The sequence below is a fragment of the Saccopteryx leptura genome, chromosome 1, assembly GCF_036850995.1.
Source record: "Saccopteryx leptura isolate mSacLep1 chromosome 1, mSacLep1_pri_phased_curated, whole genome shotgun sequence".
Taxonomy (NCBI): domain Eukaryota; kingdom Metazoa; phylum Chordata; class Mammalia; order Chiroptera; family Emballonuridae; genus Saccopteryx; species Saccopteryx leptura.
In genome coordinates this window covers 216,243,191-216,267,648 of record NC_089503.1, presented here as the reverse complement: position 1 = coordinate 216,267,648, position 24,458 = coordinate 216,243,191, and the positions used below count along the sequence as shown (strand labels likewise).

General features: G+C 44.6%; 1 long non-coding RNA gene across 1 annotated transcript; it reads right to left on the bottom strand.

Annotated features, from left to right (window-relative positions):
- Nucleotides 1-1,331: 1,331 nt before the first annotated feature.
- LOC136406250 (uncharacterized) lies at nt 1,332-24,384 on the bottom strand. The gene is made up of 8 exons (XR_010751646.1): nt 24,282-24,384; nt 23,789-23,933; nt 20,340-20,581; nt 11,862-12,063; nt 8,612-8,702; nt 8,372-8,427; nt 4,525-4,759; nt 1,332-4,210 (listed from the first exon to the last, which is right to left on the bottom strand). It is a non-coding gene; the product is annotated as an uncharacterized lncRNA (long non-coding RNA).
- Between the last annotated feature and the right edge of the window lie 74 nt (nt 24,385-24,458).

Genomic DNA, 24,458 nt, shown 5'->3' with positions numbered 1-24,458 from the left:
GATCGAATACAGACATTTACAGATTAGTCTTCCAATATCAAAAAGGAGGACATGTAGGAGGACACTTTTCTTTTCTTTTTAAAAAAAAATTTTTTTTTTACTTTATTCATTTTTAGAGGGGGGAGAGAGAGGGAGAGAGAGAGAGAGAGAGAGAGAGAGAGAGAAGAGAGAGACAGAGAGATAGAGAGATAGAGAAGTGGGGAGGAGCTGGAAGCATCAACTCCCATATGTGCCTTGACCAGGCAAGCCCAGGGTTTTGAACCAGCGACCTCAGCATTTCCAGGTCAACGCTTTATCCACTGTGCCACCACAGGTCAGGCAGGAGGACACTTTTCAAGGGAGGACAGAACTTACAAAAGAAGGACTGCCGTCCCTAAGGAGGACGATTGGTCACCTTATCTTTATCCAATGAAAAAATAATTTAAACTTAGATTTTGGTCATTTTTGCACAACTCTGTGAATATACCAAATATACCTGTTAATTATACACTTTAAATGGGTCCATTTTTCTGGTATGTGAAATGTATCTCAATTTAAACAGAGGGGCTGCTTCAGAACTGCCCTCCTTCCAGACCACTCTCCACTCCCAGCCACAGACCGGTTCACTCAATGTGGCAAGTTCTTCAGCTACGTGGACCAAAACAAGCTGTTTAAAACAATTTCACAAGATTGCAAAAAAATTGTTACTTGCACCCTTATGCACACATACACACACACTCCAAATAGTGTAAAACAGCAGGTGGATATGAACCTTAAGTTAATATATACTAAATTAGTCCACTGTAATTGCCAAGAGTGGAAAGGCCTAATTAGTTTTGTTTTATTCAATTATACCTTGTACTTTGCCTGGCAGAGATTATCAGTAATTGTGAATGAACGAGAAGTATGACCAAGTGAAGAGAAGGCTTATGGCACAGTGGCAAGATAGAAATTTAGGATTCCAAGTCAGTTTCGGTACTTAAGACTTGTATGGGCCCTGGCTGGTTGGCTCAGCAGTAGAGCGTCAGCCTGGTGTATGGAAGTCCTGGGTTCAGTTCCTGGTCAGTACACACAGGAGAAGCACCCATCTGCTTCTCCACCATTCCCCCTCTCCTTCCTATCTCTCTCTTCCCCTCCCGCAGCCAAGGCTCCATTGGAGCAAAGTTGGCCGGGGAGCTGAAGATGGCTCCATGGCCTCTGCCTCAGGTGCTAAAATGGCTCCGGCCACAACAGAGCAACACCCCAGATGGGCAGAGCATTGCCCCTTGGTGGGCATGCTGAGTGGATCCTGGTTGGGCGCATGCGGGAGTCTGACTGCCTCCCGCTTCTAACTTTGGAAAAGTACAAAAAAAAAACCAAAAAAAAAACAGAAAAACCCGACTTGTATGACCTTGGCTAAGGTCAATTTTCTCTAAATGTCAGGCCTCCTGTCCATGAAATGGAGATTGCAACTGCAGACTGACTGAGAAGATGTAATGAAACCGTGATTGTAAAGCACTTGCTGAAAGTTACGATCATCATGAAGACGAGGAGGAGGAGGCCGGGGAGGATAGGCTGAAGAGAGGGAAGGGGGAAAGTTGAGAGAGATGGAGATTACATTCTATCAGTATGGAAAAAATTTTGGGGTCAGGGGAACCTTTCCCCCTTAAGCCACAGCATTCAACCATATAGGACCAAATTAAGGAAAGTGATCACACAAGCAGATGCTACTGAGTGTCCAGGTCTAAGCTTCGATTCAATAATTAATTCATTCTTTCCCACAAATGACATGAGTTTCTTAGAAAGTGTGTTAGGCAGCATGCTAGGTGCTGGTAATGCAGCAGTATACAGAACAGTATCGCCTGACCAGGTGGTGGCACAGTAGATAGAGCATCGGACTGGGATGCGGAGGACCCAGGTTCGAGACCCCAAGGTTGCCAGTTTGAGCGTAGGCTTATCTGGCTTGAGTGAAAGCTCACCAGCTTGGACCCTAGGTTGCTGGCTCGAGCAAGGGGTTACTTGGTCTGCTGAAGGCCCGTGGTCAAGGCACATGTGGGAGAGCAATCAATGAACAACTAAGTTGTCAAAAATGAAAAACTTATGATGGATGCTTCTAATCTCTCCGTTCCTGTCTATCTGTCCATATCTATATATCTATCCCTCTCTCTGACTCTCTCTGTCCCTGTATTAAAAAAAACAAAAACAAAACTGTGTCTGTCCTCACTGGGCTTTCAGTCTCTGGAGGGAGGTTAACATTGTACCCAGAAAACCTCACAGATTTCATACACCTGGATATAGAAATGGAGGTGTCAAAGACGGGCCAGGGCTCCTGGGTGATCAGGTAGGTAGACGGATATGAATTCAACTGAACACTTACTGAAAGGAAAATGGGAGAAGTCGACATGGTGGTGCTGGTGGTTGAGACAAGCAAGATGAATTCCAGTCTCAGACTCTAAATCTGAGGGGCCTGGAAGACATTCAGCTACGTATGTTATGTCAGGTAGTAAGCACTTTTATGCTTCCCTCAGTGCCTGGATGTGTTAAGGATTTGAATCAATAAAAGTTGGTCAGGTTCCAGTCTAGACAAAATAGAGGTTAACTCAGATAAAACCTTCCCTTTATGTAAGTCCTGATACATGCAATGTTGTCTTCTCCTGATGAGTCACAAGGTTGCTATCCATAAAGTTGAGTACTGGTTCTACTGAATCTTTGGGTATATGTTTCAAACTCTTGAGTCCATTATAATTAGGTTCAGACACATGATAACAGAAAACCCAAAATAACAGTGTTTGAAACCATAAGGTTCTCTCTTTCATGTAAAACAAGTCCAAAAGCAAATAGTCTGAGATGTTTCCACAATCCCCAGGGAAGCCCTCACTTCCTCAGTGTCACCTTGTGGTACAAGACGGCCACAGAGCTTAAAGAGGAAAGGAAATGACAAAAGGGGCCCCTCTCGGCTGAGTCAGCACTTTTCTCATCCTTCCTGCAGGACTTAGAAGACATTTTTGCTCTTTATCTCATTGGCCAGAACTTAGTCACCTGGCCACACGTCAATGCAAAGGAAAATGGAAAATGTGGTCTTTGATCCAGGTATATAGGAAACGTCCAGTATATATAGGAAACATACCCTAACCGAAACCTGAATTTTCTTACGAAGAGAAAAAGGACAACAGGTTCTGAGCAGGAACCTAGCAGTCTCTGGGGCAGGCAGAGTGAGTGAGGTGTATAAATTATAGCTTTGGCAAAATGTAAATGATCTAATGAAAAGAAATATAAATCCGTGAGTGTCTTCCAAAGTGTATTAGGCTGCCTTCTCTCATGAGTATAAAGGGTGGGGGGAAATGCTGAAACAGTTTCAACAAAAGAATTATTAGACCATATCATTGAAAAGCTGCCCGGAGAGGTCAGGCAGGCTTCGGAACCCCATTGCCACTCCGGCTACCGTGCTTTGAGATGCTCTCAGCTCTACCCCCTTGTTGGTATGGACTTTGGCCTCCAGAAAGCTTTCTGTATGAGAACCAGATGGCTTCAACACTTCCAGTGTTTTTTCCCTGCGGCAGAGTGGGTACACTCCAGACTCAGCCACACCTGTGACCCTCAGACAGCTGTGGCCGAGGACCTGGGTGGAAGGGATAGTAATAGCAAGGCTTCATAAGAGGCATTGAAGACTGCCCTCACCCGCGAGGCCTAGCACACAGCTCAAGAAGCGGCCAGAGCCTCAGAGCGCCGAGCCCACTGCTGTGCGCCTGCATCCAACGGTGATGAGCCTGTCAAGTTGGTGGAGCTCTTTGGGCTGAACCCCAGATAGCCTAAGTGAGGTTGATGACAACAAGAAACAAGAGGAATGGGTAGGCCTCTGTAAAACTAACAGTGTGGTAGTTAAGGACAATAGCAGAGTCTCAAGCCATTGAAGAGTTAGTACTTTGATGCAAGAAATGAACAAATAAAAAACTTGTTTCTGAAGCCCTGACTGAATAGCTCAAGTGGTTGCAGCATCTTCTGGAAGCACAGAGGTTGCCAGTTCGATTCCCAGTCAAGGCTCATACAGGAACAGCTCAATGTTTCTGACTTTCTCTAAAAAAACAAACAAACTTGTTCCCGATTCCTCAAAAGAAAACTGATAATTCTAGGAGAGCTGTATGTACATGGTGCTCTAACAGCAGTGTCGGGCTATTCTGCGCTGTCAGTGAGGAACTGACAAGTTGAGATCCGCAGGGTGAGAAGTGAGTAGGTAAGAGGCGAAGTGGATGTTCTGTGGAGAGGGAAGAAACACACCCAGAGGAATCTTTGTTGAAGGACTCTTAAAGGAAATGGAAAAAGGCCCCATGGCTGGAGCACCGTGGCTGACACACAGCGTGCAGAGGGAGCGCAGGTCTGTCCCCTCGGCCTCTGCACCAGGCCTGTTTCTTTCCTCGAGAACACTGTGCCACTGCCCCAGGGTTTCAGAACTCCCCCCGACACTGGGGCTCCTGACTATTTCTAGGGAGAGTGCACCTTTCCCAGCACCCTAGACACAACTCAGAAGAGTCTGAGACCCCAAAGAAGTTCAAGAACTACTCCACTTACCTAAGGATATTCAGTCAGTTTTTTTTTTTTTAATTCAGTGAGAGAGGGGAGGCAGAGGCAGACTCCTACATGCACCCTGACAAGAATCCACCCGGCATGCCCACTAGGGGGCAGTGCTCTGCCCATCTGAGGTGTTGCTCCGTTGTTAAGCAAACGAGCTCTTCTTAGTGCTTTAGGCAGAGACCATGCAGCCATCCTCAGTGCCGGGGGCCAACTCACTCCAATTGAGCCATGGCTGCAGGAAAGGAAAAGAGAGAGAGAGAAGTGAGAGGGAGAAGAGGTGGAGAAGCAGATGGGGGCTTCTCTTGTGTGTCCTGACCGGGAATCGAACCCGGGACATCCACATGCAGGGCCGATGCTTTACCACTGAGCCAACAGGGCCAGGGCTTCAGTCAGTAAATACTGATTGAGTAGCTTGAGTGAGCAGGGCAGTGTGTAAAGTGCCATAGGAATATTAAGGCAAGGCAGTCCCTCATTTCAAGGCATTGCAATCTTGTGTGCTCTGGCCGCGAGGAACAAGCTGACATATGGGTAATGATAAAACAAAGCACCCTGTGACTTAGTCCAGCCAAGCTGGCAGTCAACCCAAGAAGTAGACCTTCTGGTGAAGCTGGGTGTGGAAGTGGAGAATGGGTGTGAGGGTGGGGGCGGGGTGGGGGGAGAATTGTCCAATTCTCTCACACTGAAATGAAAGTCCTCTGAAGAAATCTGGGACGCTCGTCTTGTCAAGGTTGGAGTCAGAAGAGCCTGGCTCAAGGAGATGTGGGTCAGGACTCACAGCCAATGCCCTCCCCAGGTGGAGTGCCCTCCCCAGGTCATAACGCAACCACTGTTTCCCCGGGACCCAGCTTCTGGAGACACCTGGTGTGAAGAGGGAGGTGGGTATATCATCCCAGGTGCTGAATATGCCCACTGCAGACACGCCCACTGCCCACAGATCTCTCAGGCAGATGCTGCCCTCCTTCCTATGACATGTGGATCAGCCAACCTGAGCAGTGACCTTGCAGTTTATTTCATCTGGAGAGCAATGGATATGAAATATGTTAGTCAGAAGGGAATAGGAGAGCTCTCAAGGGTGTGTTTTCCCTCAGCAGCACACAGGCTCCTGGTACGACCCACAGAGAGCTTTCCACAGGGTGACCTTCACGGGGAAATTATCTGTGCGCTGACAAGCCAGCCAGCCACGATTAGAAGCCTATTCTCAGAGTCCATGGGAAACTTGAGTAAAACAGAAAACGAAGAAAGTAAAAGTATTCGTGTCTTATCTTTTGACCCCAAAATTCCAGACCCAGCAATTAGTCCTAAGAAGATATTTTAGATGTATATGCTTAGGTCTATTTGTTGCAGGAAAGAAATAAAATGGAAGCCATCTAACAATTTGAAAAAAGGAAAATAAATCAGCACACATGAATTCAACAGACTCATCATAGCTTCGTGGGCTTTGACGATCACACTTTTTGCTCTCAACAGTGAACACTGGCTTTCTAAAATATTTATTTTTAGTTATTGATTTCTAGAGAGAGAAGAAGGGGGGACGGAAAGAAAGACAGAAAGAGACAGAGAAACACTGACTTGTTGCACTCATTCATGCCATCCCTGGTTGATTCTTGTATGTGCCCTGACCGGGGATCTAATTTGCAATCTCGGCATGTTGGGACAATGCGCTCATCAACCGAGCTACCCGGCCAGGACCCACACTGGCACTTCTTAATGCCCAGCCTTCATTCCCACTTCCCAGCAGCACCCTGCTGTCTACCTGGGTAATCGTTTTCCAACAGAACAGAGTCTCGGTAAAAACTCATGTGCCTGCCTCACTCTCAGGAAGCCTGGAGGCTTCTTCTGTTAATCCTGCCTCTCAGGCCTGGCACGGCCATGGGCCGAGCACATGACCTCTACTCAGCCAACCAGACTCTCTCTCCAACAGGGAGACAAAGTTCTCGTGTTCCAGCCAAGAGTGTCAAAAGAGACCTGCTTCCTGGCGGGCCACCCAGCTTCTTTGAGACCCGTTCTTCGGGCCTCCTTTAGCAATCTCACATACTTTGAATGGAATGCATTTTTGCTGAAATCGCCAGAATCAGGTTTGTTTGTTTTGCCTCCCTTGCAACCAAAGGAGATTAGTAAATACCTAGATTGGTACTTGAGGGCAACGGACCTTCAAGTGAACACTGGAGGCCAATAAGTTAGCATCAAGTCACCTGACTTAATTTTATATGCCAACTTGACTGGACTAAGGGATGCCCAGGGAACTGGTAAAACGTTATTTCTGACTGTGTCTGTGAGGATGTTTCTGTCAGAGATTAGCTTTTGATTCAGTAGTCTAAGGAAAGAGATATACCCTCACCCATGAGGGAGGGCATCCCCCGATCTGACCCACTGAGGGCACCCACAAAACAACAGGCAAAGGAAGGGTGACTTCCTTCTCTCTCTTCTTGAGCTGGGGCATCCATCTTCACCTCCCGCACTGAAGGTTTCGGAGAGCTGCCACAGTGCTACTCTAAGACTGTTGAGTACTCTCAACTCCACTGCTAATGTTGTCCTTTATTGTACTGTAGAAATCTACAACTATTTAGATATTTTACTGTTTGGTAACACTTCTATTTTTTTGTACACACACACACACACACACATAACACCTTAGCAGAAATGAGCTAAACGAAAAATTGCACATTAATAAAAATATTGTTTTGAATTCCCATCTCTCAAAAAAATCTGCTGGCCCTGGCCGGTTGGCTCAGTGGTAGAGCATCGGCCTGGTGTGCAGGAGTCCCGGGTTCGATTTCTGGCCAAGGCACACAGGAGAAGCGCCCATCTGCTTCTCCACCCCTCCCCCTCTCCTTCCTCTCAGTCTCTCTCTTCCCCTCCCACAGCCGAGGCTCCACTGGAGCAAAGTTGGCCCGGGCGCTGAGGATGGCTCCATAGCCTCTGCCTCAGGCGCTAGAATGGCTCTGGTCGCGGCAGAGTAACGCCCCAGATGGGCATGCCAGGTGGATCCCATTCGGGCGCATGTGGGAGTCTGTCTGACTACCTCCCTGTTTCCAACTTCAGAAAAATACAAAAAAAAATCTGCTAATGAACTTGTGAAGTGTTTGTCAACATTTATCGTTCTCCATGAGCATCCACAGCGACATGCTTAACCAAGTGAAAGTCAGAGGGCCCGAGGGTGCGGGAAAAGTGTCAGCACCTGCGTCAAAACTTAGAAGTTGTTTAGAAAACCAGGCCCACAATGGCAGTAACCACAGCAGGTTGTCTACATCTATCTGCGACTAGACTTCTAAATTAACTTTCTTTACTTCCCAAGATTTCTTGTAGCATTCCATAGTGAAACATTAATGTCTGGGATCCCTTATTAGAAAAACACAACTGCCATGGCCGGTTGGCTCAGTGGTAGAGCGTCGGCCTAGCGTGCGGAGGACCCGGGTTCAATTCCCGGCCAGGGCACACAGGAGAAGCACCCATTTGCTTCTCCACCCCTCCGCCGCGCTTTCCTCTCTGTCTCTCTCTTCCCCTCCCGCAGCCGAGGCTCCATTGGAGCAAAGATGGCCCGGGCGCTGGGGATGGCTCTGTGGCCTCTGCCCCAGGCGCTACAGTGGCTCTGGTCGCGGCAGAGCGACGCCCCGGAGGGGCAGAGCATCGCCCCCTGGTGGGCAGAGCTTCGCCCCCTGGTGGGCGTGCCGGGTGGATCCTGGTCGGGCGCATGCGGGAGTCTGACTGTCTCTCCCTGTTTCCAGCTTCAGAAAAATGAAAATAAAGAAAGAAAGAAAGAAAGAAAAACACAACTTTGCAAACAGTTAAATGTAGCCAGTTTTGGATCAGTACATGTATATATAGAGAGATTTCTGGTGCTTACTCGTATCTAGCTCTTCTCTCTTTCTGGCAACATGGCTCCACATCTGTGAATTCCATCTATAAGTTGAAAACAGTTTAGGTATTTATTGGAAAAACTCACACAATTCAAAATCATGTTGTTCAACGCATCAACTGTAATTTTAAATGAAAAAAAAGGTACAAAGCCTAGGTCTTTTTTTTTCTCTTCAATTAATTGATTTTAGAGAGAAAGATAAGGGTGGGGAGGAGCGGGAAGCATCACCTTGTAATAGTTGCTTCTCATATGTTTCTTGACCAGGCAAGTCCAGGATTTTGAACTGGTAACCTCAGCGTCCAGGTCAATGCTTTATCCACTGTAAAACCACAGGTCAGGCTTTTTTTGTTTTTTAACTAATGTACTCTTTTTGTAAAGACTTTATTTATTGTTCTCTTAGAGAGAGGATAGAGAGAGAAAAAGGCTAGGGGTGGAGCAAGGAGCATCAACTCAGAAGTAGATGCTTCTTGTTCGTGCCTTGACTAGGCAAGCCTGGGGCTTCACACTGGTGACCTCAGCATTTCAGGTCAAGATTTTATCCACTGCACCACCACAGGTCAGGCAACCTTGGTCTTAAGTTGAGTAACATATTCCCAGATGTGAAAAGTTAACGTGACTTTCTGTTCATAAAAGTATTTTCTAAGATTAACTATGGTTGCATGGTTAACATTATAAACTCTAAATATCTCAGATTACAATTTATCTGGGCATAAAAACAAATTCATTAAAATAAGTAAATTAACTAAAGTATTTCTTACTTTCCTTGTATTCAGGTTCCCCCCTATCATTACTCCTTTACCTTTTCCATTTGAAGGTACTTATTGAAAGAAGAATGGAAAAAATGAGGCTTTGGTTAGTAGGGCTTTCTGTTATCTTTTTTTTTTTTTTTCATTTTTCTGAAGCTGGAAACAGGGAGAGACAGTCAGACAGACTCCCGCATGCGCCCGACCGGGATCCACCCGGCACGCCCACCATGGGGCGGCGCTCTGCCCACCAGGGGGCGATGCTCTGCCCATCCTGGGCGTCGCCATACTGCGACCAGAGCCACTCTAGCGCCTGGGGCAGAGGCCGAGGAGCCATCCCCAGCGCCCGGGCCATCTTTGCTCCAATGGAGCCTTGGCTGCGGGAGGGGAAGAGAGAGACAGAGAGGAAAGCGCGGCAGAGGGGTGGAGAAGCAAATGGGCGCTTCTCCTGTGTGCCCTGGCCGGGAATCGAACCTGGGTCCTCCGCATGCTAGGCCGACGCTCTACCGCTGAGCCAACCGGCCAGGGCTCTGTTATCTTTTTAACATTACATCATCTCTCCCCAGAGTCTTTGTTTTCTTTCTTGCTATGAACATGACCTTAAAGGAAACCTTTTTGGTTTTTTACTACTTTTCATATCTCTAAGCTCAGTCTGGGTTCTGCTTTGCCTGACATTGTTATTCAAGGTCATGCTGCTCTCTGGTATGTAGATAAATGGATGTATTTATCCATTGTCTCATATTTTGGGTTCAATAGAGGCATGCTTCTGCAGTCACCTTTGATATTTAAGCTCTCTTTCTCTCTTTCTTCCCAACTGAAATTATTTAATACTGTAGTCTACAATTGGAGCTACAGAAACCCCCAAAAGTATGAGAAGACTTTTTAAGGAGCACTGTGGGCAGAGAAAATTTTATTTCCAGATCCTCAACTTCCATTTTTTTTCTTCTTAAAAGTAATCTATCTGGAAAAAAAAAAAAAAAACCTTTTCCAAGTTTTCCTACCCACTCCCCTTTCACAAGAACCCTTTTTCCAAGGAAGAGGAGAAGGCAGGAGAGCACACAGCCGTTCATTCACCCGCATCCTTGTCCCGAGATTCAACAATCTCCAGGGTACCAGGGTACAATTGAAAAAACATTTTTTTTCTGGAAGCCTTCTGTAATGATTAACCCACTACCACTGTGCTTTTTGTCTTTCCCTGTCTTACACACATTTCTGTGAAGGGCGACGCATAATCTTAGAATGTGTCCTGTCAAGATATTCTGAATCCATTATAGGGTAAGGTGGTTAACTTTATTAACTCTCCCACCTTTCAATATAATGAAAGAATGCACAGTTCTTTTCTTTCTCCCAAATAAACGCACTTTACTGTGCATCAGTTATAACTCAACAAAACTTAAAAGCAACAAATAAAGATCCGTGTCCCAGCTCTCACCCAATTCACATGGAAGATGCCCTCTCTGCCCTTCAGGCTAAGCAGACCAGCTTTAGCTAGAAGATGCTCTCCAAGGCTGGGACCCATCCCTTCGTCTCCTCCTGAGCTCTGGCCTTAGGACAAGGGCCGCCAGCTCGGCCCAGGCCTGCTTAGGAATCTGTCCCACTTCCACCCTTGCCTATCTCTTATCCACAGAATGCACAGTCCTTTGAGGGAGAGACATGGGAAAGCAAATAAAGACACTCACTGCCTGTAAGAAATTGTGAGTGTTACAAGTGGCTCTCCTTTTCTCATTCTCTCTCTCTCTCTCTCTCTCTTTTTTTCCGGTCTCTGCTCAATATTTTTTCCCAGAATGTGTGGTCAGCTGGAAAGAAAAGCACCTTTGAACAGATGACTCATGCTGATTCTTTAAAGTGTAACTGGAATGTGTAACTACTAAGGTTTTTTGAGACACGACGGATGAAGGCTGTACAGAAAAAATTCACATGATCTGTTTCAAAATAAGTTTGCATTATCCAAAAAGGGAGTTAAAACTTATTTCATCAACTCATATTGGGAAATAATTATTGCTTTACTGACTTTATCTGTGCCTCGGATTCCTCTTCTGTAAAACGAGGATGATAGTATCCCTTCAGGGAGCTGACTTGGAAATGAAATGCCCATTCTGTAATCTCTGTGAAGCACACAGACCGAGCCTGGTGAATGGTAAATGCTCTTCGCGTTGGGATGACCCCGTCCCTAGCGTTTGCTTCCTCTTCTCTTTGTACTCATGCCCTTGGTAATCTAACCCAGCCTTGGCTTTAACTATCATCTACATGCCAGAGATTCTCAAGTTTACATTTTCAATGCCTGTTTCTCCCGAACTCCAGATTCATATACCCAACAGATTACTGGACCCCTCCAGCTGGATACCTAATAAACATCTCAAATTCCCTCCCTCCCAATTAAACTCCTGTTCTTCTTTCTCCCCAAACCTGTTCCACCTACAGCCTTTCCCCTGTCCCTTAATGTCAGTACCACCCTTCCAACTGCGCAGGTCTTCAAAACTTGTAGTTAATCTGCATTCCTTTCTTTCTTACTCCATATTCAGTCTGTTTGCCTGCAAAAATGTATCCATCATCTGACTGACCATCACTCACTGCCTCCACTGCTGCCCCCTGCTGTCAGCCCCGATCCCTCTCCTGGGTTTCTGCAATAGACTCCTAAGTAGACTCTGCTTGCTCCCTGATAGTCTTAGTTTCAACAGGGCAGCCAGTGTCATCCTTCTAAAATGAAAATAAGATCACATCATTCCCCTGCTTACAGTCCTTCAATACATCCTGACCAGGTGGTGGCGCAGTGAATAGAACATCAGCCTGGGATGCTGAGAACCCAGGTTTGAAAGTTACCAGCTTGAGTACAGGGTTGCTGGCTTGAGCGTGAGATCATAGATGTGATCCCATGGTCGCTGGCTTGAGCCCAAGGTCGTTGGCTTGAGCAAGGGGTCACTGGCTCAGCTGGAGCCCCTAATCAAGGCACATAGGAAAAAGCAATCAGTGAACAACTAAGGTGCTGCAACTATGAGTCGATGCTTCTCATCTCTCTTCCTTCCTGTCTGTCTGTCCCTGTCTGACCCTCCTTCTCTTTCTCTCACGCTAAAAAAAAAAAAAATCCTTCAATACATCCCCATATATAACACAATAACTTTAATATATAAATTAATCACACACAAAACTAAAAATATGAATCAAATTGTTGGCAATGAATTACATGTGATCATTTAAAAATATTTGCCTTTTGACCCAATAATATTACTTTTAGGAATTTACCTATAGGAAATAATTAGGATGTACCCAAAGACTTAAGTTCAAAATTGCTAGTCACAATATACAATAACTAAAAACTGGAAACAGCCTATGTGTCTGACACTAGGAAACTAGTTTAATATATTATGTTATGGCTAGATGATGGATTATCTGATATGGTTGAACATATTTTTTAAATTTATAATGCACTGTTAATGAAAAAGGATTATGAAATAGCAAGTACACTATGAGATTAACTTGGCAAATTAAAAAATGTATATGGGCCCTGGTCAGTTGGCTCAGTGGTAGAGCATCGACCCGGTGTGTGGAAGTCCCAGGTTCGATTCCAGGTCAGGGCACACAGGAGAAGCGACCATCTGCTTCTCTCCCCTCCCCTTCCCCCATTCTCTCTTTTTCTCTCTTTCTCTTCCTTTCTCACAGCCATGGCTCAATTGATTTGAGTGCATTGGCCCCAGGCACTGAGGATGGCTCCTGGAGCATCTGCCTCAGGAGCTAAAAATAGCTCAGTTGTGAGCATTGGCCCCAGGTGGGCAGAGCATTGGCCCTAAACAGGGATTGCTGGGTGGGTCCTAGTCAAGGTGCATGCAGGAGTCTATCGCCCCTCATCTCATTTAAAGTAAAATAAAATAAAATAATAAAATATGTATATGAAAAGAGGAAAAGACAGGAAGGATATATACCAAAATATTAACAGCAGTCATCACTTAGGAGACATAGGTGGCCATGATCCAGAGCTGAACAATTGTGGAGGAGCTGCTACTTCCCATAAGTAAACCTGCTTGGAATTCACAGACTCTGAGCAAATGTGCAAATTCTAATCAACACTTCCTGCAACGTTCTACAGTGTCAGCTTAAGCAACCATCTCTTTTTGGGCTGCAAATGTACTTAGTATTAAGTGAATAGAAAGATATCTTAACTCTGGATTTTTTGCAACAAAAATGATTCATATACAGCATATTTAGTAAATAAGAAAGAAAAAACAACCCCTAATGCTTTTAGAAATTTAGGCCTTTTAAGTCTTTGCCAGATTATGATGGGTTAAGCTACATAATTTTTGCAATGACTGATAAGAGTTTACCAAGAGCTTCCTATCAGTTTTTAACCTGTTTGAAAAAGTACTTACAAGTGCAAGAAATAAGTTATTTGGCATGCTCAATGTCTAATATCTGATTTTCAGCTCACCTTTTTCTTGGTTTTTAAATGTTCAGTTTAAAAGTTAGTTCTTAGAATTTTATGCTTCATGTGTTTTTGTTACTTACAGAATGAAGTGATCAAAAAAACCCCACAAAAACAAAGAAATGCTGCATTCACAACTGTCGTTCTGTTCTATTCCGATCTCAGCAGTCTCTACCTATAGAACACACTGATATGATTAAGAGGTATACGGAATCTTCTCTCTTAATTTTTTACATAACTGAAGCATAGATACTATTCAAGCTACAATACGTTTTTTCACTGGAAAGTAACACAAAGAAACAAAGAGCACAATGCAAAGCTTCTAAGCAACAGAAGGAACCATGAGGCTATCAGAAAGGACCCAAAAGCTAAGCTTGCATAATCAAGTAATAAAATTCAACAAAAAATTGACCCTGGCTGGTTGGCTCAGTGGTAGAGCGTCGGTCTGCATGCAGGAGTCCCGGGTTTGATCCCCGGCCAGGGCACACAGGAGAAGCGCCCATCTGCTTCTCCACCTCTCCCTCTCTCCTTCCTCTCTGTCTCTCTCTTCCCATCCCTCAGCCAAGGCTCCATTGGAGCAAAGTTGACCTGGGCGCTGAGGATGGCTCTATGGCCTCTGCCTCAGGCATTAGAATGGCTCTGGTTGCAACAGAGGGACGCCCCAGATGGGCAGAGCATCACCCCCTGGTGGGCATGCCGGGTGGATCCTGGTCGGGCGCATGTGGGAGTCTGTCTGACTGCCTCCCTGTTTCCAACTTCAGAAAAATACAAAAAAAAAACCCCAAAAAACACACATTTCCTCTTTTGAGAAACCTGCCCTTCTTATACTAAAAATCCTACTTTTTCAGCTTTAATTTTAAAATGCCGCTCAGAAACAGGTGTCTTTGTTCTTGGCCATCCTGGAGCAAGGAATTCTACTGATTCAGTGGGTGAAGGGGGAGGGCTCTGGGTGAGGAGAGCCAAGCAGCCTGGGAAGAAGAGAAACTAATTATTTTCGCCATGTGGTATTACACCACATTAGTCTGAAAGTGTGTTGATTAGTCAATATGTGATAAACAGTCATTGAGGTGGTGCAAGCCCCCTAGTGGGCATTTGGAAATGTGCAGGCCATTTTTAGTGGTCACAGTGCCTTTGGGATTTACTGGCATTTGGCAGGAGGAGGTTAGGAATGGTATATATCCTGCAACGAAAAAGGCAATTTCATATAAAAAGCCAATAGCGCCCTGCTGAAATATTCCAAAGACAGTCTTCTCTGTTGGGGCTTTTCCTGCCTCTGACCCCATCGATGTCACTATACAGAACAGCTCCAGGTCCCCCTGAGCATCAGGCCCTCCTGGCTCACTGCTGTTATAAATGGCAATAGTTAAGGAACATGGTCCTTGAGGACATTTTTAAAAGTATTTAATCCTGTTATATTTTTAATATTTCCAAACACCAAATATATATAATTTAATTTCCTCTCTTTCAGCCCTTTTTAAAAAAATGTTATTATGGGTTGTAATATCTTTTTGCTTTATGATATTTATTATTTCCAGAGGAAGTGGACACGATGTGTTATCAAACAAATCTTTCTTTCGTTTTCTTTCTCAGAGGGCCAACTGTGTAACTCTACTTGTATAATTATACGGGTTATCAGTTCATCAGGCATTTAATGCCTCCTTTTATTCTACTCGCTATTCTGAACACTGGAGATAAGGAAGGAATAAGGTATGCTTCCTGGGGCCCAGGATAAACAGATCATTTCATTTACACGATTCAGTAAAGGCTAAGATGGAGTCATGGATATGAGAAATCGGATTTCAAGAATGTTTCACCTGAACTAGCAGTTCAGTGTTGCTTCTCTGGAACTGGAAAAATCTCAGAATGAGTAAGGATAGCGAGTGAGCAGAGCAAACAAAGACAGAAAATACTATAGGGAGAAAGAACTGCTTTAGCAAAGGTATGCGTGAAGGTAGTGAACTAGGAAATGTTGAAGACTGAGGGAAGAGAGGTTAAATGGAAGCCAAATCATGTAGCCGGGACTTAATTACGAGCTAAGACCGGATTTTATAGGACAGTAGATTCAAATTGGGCTCAACAAAGGCCCTCAGAGCTCACTGAGTGGGGGAGGGGAACAGAAGGCCAGCTGTGCTTCATGGCTTTGGTTCTGACACCTACTTCAACAGGTGCAGCCCAGCTCATTTTCATCCCATCACTTGAATAATACTTCCTTCACCTAAATGTGTTGGGTGCTTATCAAAATCATACAAATAAAGACATAAGGGAGGGTGTCTTTGTCTTGGAAAGCATAAGTACTGAAGAGTCTAAGCTAACTCTGCTCTGAAGACAAATCACAACATGAGACATTCAGTCATTATTTCTGCATGTCTTTTTATGATCTGGTTCACAGCCCATTGGCACTGTGCACAAAAACTAGGTCACGGGAGTCTATGGTGATCACTTGCTTTCATCAAGTTAGAAAACCTTCCAAGGGCTTGTTGCTGTAATTTAATACCTATCTTTTCAGACCTATTTCATCAAGAAAAACACTGTGTTGCTCTCTTTCTTGAACTCAACTGTGCGAGAAAACCAAAGCAAGTGCCAACCGTTCAACTCTCAAGGCAGAGGTCCGTTTACTAGGGAGGTGTCAGTTTAGTTAGTAGATGTCAGTAGGCAGAGAAGGAAGGACTTCTTGTCTCCCTTCTCTCCAGTTACAGGTCTCAAGATCCCAAGTATTGCATAAGAGCTACGTGACTGGCAGAAGACAGTGGCCCCTGTCGGGCAGAAGCCTGGCTCCTTTGAGGACCAGGGGAAGCTGGAGTAATAGTAACATGTAGCACTTATTGAGGGCTTAATATCTTCCAGACTCTGTACGTGCAGTAATTCATTTAATCCCTACAACAAAAATAAGAGATAGATACTGTGTGATCCTCATTTTATGGATGAGGAAATTCAACTATAGAATTTAAGTTACTCAGCTTGTTCAGGATACCTCAATGGTGAGTGGCTAGGCTTCAAGCCCAGACTGTCTGGCTCCAGCATCTGATCTCATAATCGCTGAGCTACAGTGTGTCCTTAAGTGGGTCTTAAGCAGAATCCTTTAGTGCAAAGGGTGGGAAAGGCCAATCCCACCAAGCCTAGCCTATGATCAGGGCTTATTCTTTTTAAAGTAAATTTTTCTCATCTTCACCATTCAAAAAACAAAGCCTACACCTTGACGGTTCTTTTATAGGCTGCTATAAAAGAAGAAGAGGCTGTCCTTATCACTTCCATTTATTTCTAAAGGTCAATTCTAATTGGCTCAACTACTTTATTTTGTTCGGGGAAGACACTATAACTAAATGTTCTTGGGGCTTTTAGCCACTAAGGAACCCCAAATGAGCTTTACTTCATTTATTCAAATAGTACATTTTTAAACCAAACAACCTCAAGTGTATACACCTCCACATTCAGTGTAACTTTTACTTCCCTCTTTCTAAGGAAAGCAAACATCTTTAAGATTTCAGAAGGTCTCCATATATAAATAACAATTTTAAGTTGGTAATATGCACTAATGGAAAGTTGCATTTTTAGATCATTCTAGCGACAGCATGGAGGATGAATCTAAGAGGTGCATGACTGAAGGCTGGAGGACGAAAAGGCCATCAGAGCAGAGAAAGTAAAAGATCAAGGGAACATGAACACTGTGAGCCTGTGTTCAGTGGTAGTAGTAAGCACTGAGAGGAGAGGACAGATTTGAAAGGTTTAGAAAGTAAAAGAGGCAAAACTCAGTAATTATGCTGTTATTCTCGCTTTGCGCTGTAGACCCATTTTCTTTGCTCTGCTCCGTGCCCTGAAGGGTGGCAGACTCTATAGACTGTAACATCTATCTATACAGTCTTTGCCTTGGGTTCTGCTGACAGGAGGCCTCAAGAACAGACTGGAGGTTGGGGGCAGGGGTCACAGAATTCTCTCCTTTACTTATGGCCACACATCCATTTAGGTGGTTCCTTTTCCACAGCTGCAGCTCTTTCTGGGTTCAGGTATTACAGTCCTCTCCCTTTGCCAGTCTCTGGGCACCTCACAGACCTCACTGAGTCCCTTAACTGCCTTCACCTCTGAACACAGTCCTTTGCTTAAACTCTATTGAATTCTGCCCTTTGAGTCCTTTTCCTTCAGGAACCCTGACTAGCAGTTATGGACGGGGAAAGGGGAGAGACTACAAAGAATTGAGGTGGCACCTAGGTTTAGAGTCTTTGTTCCCTATCAGATTGTAGCATTTTCCTGAGTTCTTTGTTTGGACAGGCACTGTTCAGATGACTTGGAATCCATTGCTGGCTCCAACACTTTGATTGGCATTTCCAGCAGTAGACCGAGGCAGGTTCTCCAGAACCAAGCATGGTGTTTGTTGTAGAGTAGCAAAAAATGGCTTTTCTCTAACATTGTCTCTGAACTCTGTTGTCACATTATCATGGGCCCCTGTACACTCAGCTTCTGAACTCAGCATAGGTCTGGCCATTATTAGTTTTATATTTAACTTTGAGTTCTAGATTTCGAAATGTACATGGAGTACTTAGAAAAGGTCTACAGCCCTGGCCGGTTGGCTCAGTGGTAGAGCGTCGGCCTGGCGTGCAGAAGTCCCGGGTTCGATTCCCGGCCAGGGCACACAGGAGAAGCGCCCATCTGCTTCTCCACCCCTCCCCGTCTCCTTCCTCTTTGTCTCTCTCTTCTCCTCCCACAGCGGAGGCTCCACTGGAGCAAAGATGGCCCAGGTGCTGGGCATGGCTCCTCGGCCTCTGCCCCAGGCGCTAGAGTGGCTCTGGTCGCAACAGAGCGACACCCCAGAGGGGCAGAGCATCGCCCCCTGGTGGGCAGAGCGTCGCCCCCTAGTGGGCGTGCCGGGTGGACCCCGGTCAGGCGCATGCAGGAGTCTGTCTGACTGTCTCTCCCTGTTTCCGGCTTCAGAAAAATACAGAAAAAAAAAAAAAAGAAAAAAAAAGAAAAGAAAAGTTCTACAATAAAGCGACAAAAATCCTAACTATAGTAAAATGAAACATATCAAAGGAAACTAGGAATATTTAGTGGTGTGAATACATTAATGCAAATTTCAATGCCCAAGCAGCTGAACCATGCCTATAATACTTTATTGATCCAGTTATAAACATTTTTCTCCAACAAGTAGTTCAATATTGTAGGAATATACTATGAAAATATGCAGAGTCAGGGTAAACAATTAGAGGCAGAGAGGCGCCTTAGGACAAAGGCTCTGAGCTGACAAGAGTCCAGGGACCTCTCTGACCCTGTGCTGAAAACAGCAAAACAACAGGATAAGATTCAGCAACAGAAATGTTTAGGCTCTCAACACAGAGAGTAGGAGACAGCATGTTCCTTGTCCTTTATTTCACCCCCTGAAAAGTTCTTCTATCTGTTTTCTTGATTATTTGTACTGGCTAATAAATATCTGAGTAAAGCTGCGGATGGGGCCTCAGTCTTTGGATTTGCTGACCAGGGCTGTTGCCTCCCCTCAGGCCCTCGGAGCATCTGGTCTCTGGGTAGTTCATTGTGGCCACGATACAACATAATGTATATTCTATTCTTTATCATATAACAATCACTTCAACTCACAATAATTTGAGAGAATCTTTGTTAAACCATGAACAAAAATTTTTTAAGCAAGAGAGAGGAAAGAAAGAGACAGACAGACAGGAAGGGAGAGAGATGAGAAGCATCAACTCAGAGTTGTGATACTTTGTTAGTTCATTGAATGCTTCTCATATATGCCTTCACCCGAAGGGGCTCCAACTGAGCCAGTGACCCCTTGCACAAACCAGTGACCTTGGATCCGAGCCAGTGACCTTAGCCTTCAAGCCAGTGGCTTTTAGGCTCAAGCCAGAGACCATGGAGTCATATCTGTATATAATACCAAGCTTAAGCCAGTGACCCTGCAATTAAGTTTGTGAGTCCGCACTCAAGCCAGAGACTTTGGGGTTTTGAACCTGGGTCCTCAGCATTCCATGTGGACACTCCATCCACTGCACCACTACCAATTTGTTTACAGTCAGGCAACCATAAACAAATTATATTTGGACTCCCTACATTGCTTTTATGCCTTATACTAACTACATACACTAAATACTTCAAATATCCTAACAATCCCTATGGAAGCCTTCTCTATATCACATATCCCTAGCATGCACATAAAACTCACCCAGGGAGGCCCTGGCCGGTTGGCTCAGCGGTGGAGCGTCGGCCTGGCGTGCGGGGGACCCGGGTTTGATTCCCGGCCAGAGCACATAGGAGAGGCGCCCATTTGCTTCTCCACCCCCCCCCTTCCTTCCTCTCTGTCTCTCTCTTCCCCTCCCACAGCCAAGGCTCCATTGGAGCAAAGATGGCCCGGGCGCTGGGGATGGCTCCTTGGCCTCTGCCCCAGGTGCTAGAGTGGCTCTGGTCGCGGCAGAGCGACGCCCCAGAGGGGCAGAGCATCGCCCCCTGGTGGGCAGAGTGTCGCCCCTGGTGGGCGTGCCGAGTGGATCCCGGTCGGGCGCTTGCGGGAGTCTGTCTGACTATCTCTCCCCGTTTCCAGCTTCAGAAAAATACAAAAAAAACAACAACAACAACAAAAAAAAAACCTCACCCAGGGAAACACTCATACCCAGAACCACCTCCCCAAGCCGATTAAATCAGCATCTTTGGGTAAGAGACCCAGATATTGATATTTAAAAGCTCTCTACATTATCCTAAAGTTTACAGAGTTCAAAACAAGGCCCCAAACCACAAGGTAAAACAAACAGGATCACACAAAAAGACATGAATTGCCACAGAAGTTACAAACACAACATACCTTATGTCCTGCAAGCTGTTTATCCCTTGTTAACGAACTTCCTGTGAGTTTTTGTCCCCTCTGTTGATCTTCAACTTTTGCACATTGGAAAGCTGACGGAGAGCCTTTCAGTTGGTTTTGCTTCCTTGTTTGGCATGTGTGGTTTGTTGACAAGCTGCCCAGAACATGGTAAAAGATAACCACAATTAACCTGCCTCGAGTCAACAGTGGTTTTCTACACCAGTGAGGTTTTTCTTAGAATCCTAAAAGACAGCGATAAAGAATACAGTATATAGCAGGGGTCAGGAACCTTTTTGACTGAGAGAGCCATGAACACCATATATTTTAAAATGTAATTCCATGAGAGCCATACAACGACCTGTGTACGTTACGCATTATCCAATAAAAATTTGGTGTTGTCCCGGAGGACAGCTGTGATTGGCTCCAGCCACCCACATCCATGAACATGAGCGGTAGGAAATGAATGGATTGTGATACATGAGAATGTTTTATATTTTTAATGTTATTATTTTTTTTTATTAAAGATTTGTCTGCGAGCCAGATGCAGCCATCAAAAGAGCCACATCTGGCTCGCGAGCCATAGGTTCCTGACCCCTGGTATATAGGCTCTGGCCCGGTAGCTCAGTTGGTTAGAGTGTTGTTCTAGTACAACAAGCTTGTAGGCAGGTTTGTTCCCTAGTCAGGGCACATACAAGAGTCAACCAATGAAGGCATAAATAAGTGGAACAACAAATTGGTGTTTCTCTCTCTCTCCTTTTCTTTCTAAAATCAATAAATAAAAAATTTAAAAATAACATATAAATGAAGGAGTCAAATACACTCTCAAGGTAAAGATTACAGTTTGGGTTGTGGGGGGAGGGGAGACTATTGTGAACAAAGGAGTGATACCTTCAACGTTTTCAAAGAAACCTTTGACTAAGGATTAAGAAGTAAAATCTATATTCTGCACCCGTTTTGCATTCAGGTTTCTTTTAATGGAATATAAGGCTCTTTCAAGAGAAGTGAAAAGTAATAGTTAACCTTCAATAAATATAATCTTGAGCAACCCTAAGTCTTAGTTGGGAATGAATAAAGGAAAATAGTAACTAAATATACTTTCTATTCCAGTTTTTTTTTTTTAGCAAGAGATACAGACAGACAGCAGACAAGAAGGGAGAGAGATGAGAAGCATCAACTCGTAGTTGTTCATTGACTGCTTTCTCATATGGGCCTAGTTTGGGGGGCCTCAGTCGAGCCAGTGACCCCTTGCTCAAGCCAGCAATCTTGGGCTGCAAGCCAGCGACCATGGGGTCATATCTATGATCCCACGCTAAAGCCACATGAGCCCGCACTCAAGCTGGTGACCTCGGCTTTCAAACCTGGGTCCTCAGCATCCCAGGTCAACACTCTATTCAGTGCTCCACTGCCTGGTCAGGTCTCTATTTCAATTTCTTAACATGACCAGATGTTTCATATTATTTGTGTCCGTTTCAAGAGTTTCTAAGCTATAGATATACTACAAAAAAATGCAAAACACCTCTAGATTTCTCTATCTGGATTAATCACATTTTAATCAGTGAGCCCTAGTAGTTCACAGAGTTCTCTGAAGTATTACCAAAGGGGCAGAGAGCATCCCTTGCACCTTCTTAGCAGTAGGCACTGTCCACAGGATGATACTGCGGGTGATAATGCAACAGCTGACATTGACTTCTTTCATTTCTTCTCTGATCTCTCTCCCCTCCTGCCAACGCCTTCCTCCACCTCAGCCCATGTAGAGTTGGTAGTAACAATGTACTTTAAGCTTCATGCAGTCTAGGTGTTTTAGGAATTTGGGTTCTCTCAACAAATTAAACAAGACCAAAAACAAACCCAAGAAAAACAAGATAAAAGAAACTTTATCTCTGTGGAATGGGAAAATATGCCCTGGGATATAAAATAATCTGTGAAGTGAAGGAATTCAGTGAAGCAGGGACTCACAGAGGTAACTGGAACTATAAATTCTAAATGCGTCCCCACCAAACCCAAATCTCTGGACTGGTTAGGAGGTCTCCCCATGCTTTCCCACAGGAGGTTCCAGCCAATCACTGTAGACGTTTACAGGGAATGAGCTCCATACACTTCTGACCAAGTGCTTAAAGGTGGTAGTGACCTAACTTTTTTTTAATAACCCAGGTAAGTTTTAAATTACTCTAGATAATAGTAACAATGCATAGCATTAAAGATATACATATACTTTACATATAAAATGCCTTTATATATATTATCTCATTTAATGGTTATAGCAATCTTGTAGCCAAAGTAGGAAAGCTAAGTTTCTTAGGTCTTTTCACAAATGACTCTTAAGGAATGGTTATTGAACAGACCAGAAAGGACCAAGAGTGGATTAAAGCTTTTTTTTTTAAATCTAGTGGCTTTTTCCTGTTTTACTACATCTTATTGGGACTAGAGAGGCCTTAGTTTTTGTTGGTTTTTTTTTTGAGAGGCCTTAGTTTTTAAGTCGTGTTAGGGATATACCACAGTTAAATCTTAACTTGTTCAGTACAGAAAATAGCAATGGAGGATGGGAGAGAAATAAGGACCTTGAGTCGTTGGGAAAGTCTACATGCAAAACCTGGTAGTGGGGGTGTTTATTTCCATTAAAAACAGAAACAAAAACAAAAAAACAACAACCTGATTCCCTTCTTTGATCTGGACTCTGCTAGATGCAGTTTAAAAATGGTTAAAAAATAGATTCTAGATTCTGCCTTTGAGGAACTTTCTGACTGGGGAAGCAGATCATAATCTATTGATTGGCCTCTTAAGAATTATATAGGTAGCCTGATCAGGTGGTGGTGCAGTGGATAGAGCAGAGAACTGGGACGCGGAGGACCCAAGTTCTAGACCCTGAGGTCGCCAGCTTGAGTGTGTGCTCATCTGGTTTGAGCAAAGCTCAACAACTTGAGCTAGAGCAAGGGGTCACTTGGTCTGCTGTAGCCCTCCGGTCAAGGCACATATGAGAAAGCAATCAATGAACAACTAAGGTGTCACAACAAAGAATTGATGCTTCTCATCTCTCTGTTCCTGTCTATCTGTCCCTATCTGTCCCTGTCTCTGACTCTTTCTCTGTCTCTGTCACAAGAAAAAAAAAAAAGATAGGTGCTCTGATTCCCATAATCAGATCAAAAGGCCAAAAGGCATGCAAATGATGGATTTTGAGAATTTAAGGAACCCCCAAAGCTTTAATTTGCTCTACTTTTTGTTTCTTGTTTGGTAAATCACCATTAACAAGTTTGAAAACAGGAATAAAGGTGACTTGTTTAAGCTGGGATTCCTATGCCCGCCCCCCTTTAAAGTTTAGAATCTATCCCTTAGAGGCCACACTTCAGGTAGTAAACTTTGTTCTGTGTGTTAATATAACCACTATACAGTGGAGATACAGTGAACAGTGAAGTAAACTGTGGGCTCGTTTTAAAACAACTGAGCAGCCTGACCTGTGGTGGCGTAGTGGATAAAGCGCCGACGTGGAACGCTGATGTCGCCGGTTCGAAACCCTGCACTGTGAGGTCAAGGCACATATGGGAGTTGAAGTTGATGCTTCCAGCTCCTCTTCTCTCTCTCTCTCCCTCTCTCCCCCCTCTGTAAAATTAATAAATAGTATTTAAAAATAAAACAACTGAGCAGGCAATCAGGGCACTCGGGTTTGAGCCATGCCTATTTCACTAACCGGTGTGTGAGTGATCTCAGGTAGTAATTTCTCCAGATACCTCTCTTTCTGTCTTTAGGATAAATAAGACCCAAAGGCCCACCCATGGTGTTGTGCTGATGCCTTAAATTTATGCCACTGAAAGCATTTCCTCTGTCCCACGTAAGGTGCTTTTATCTCCGGCGTCCTTTCCAATCTTGCCAGGACACTTGGTGCATCACACCCCGAAACCCTAAAGCATCACCACAAATGCCTGACGGTCCTTCCTCAGAGCTACCCACATCCTTCACGGGCGGGCGCAGCTTCTGCAGAGTAAGGTCTTGCAGCTGAAGTCACACACTCCAGGAGGCCAGGGAAGGGGGATAGAAAAGAAGCAAAACTAGAAGAGACTGTGAGGGAGGGCGCCTTATGCGCACGCGCAGTGACAACCCGCACCTCCCCGCCTACTGGAGGGGGCG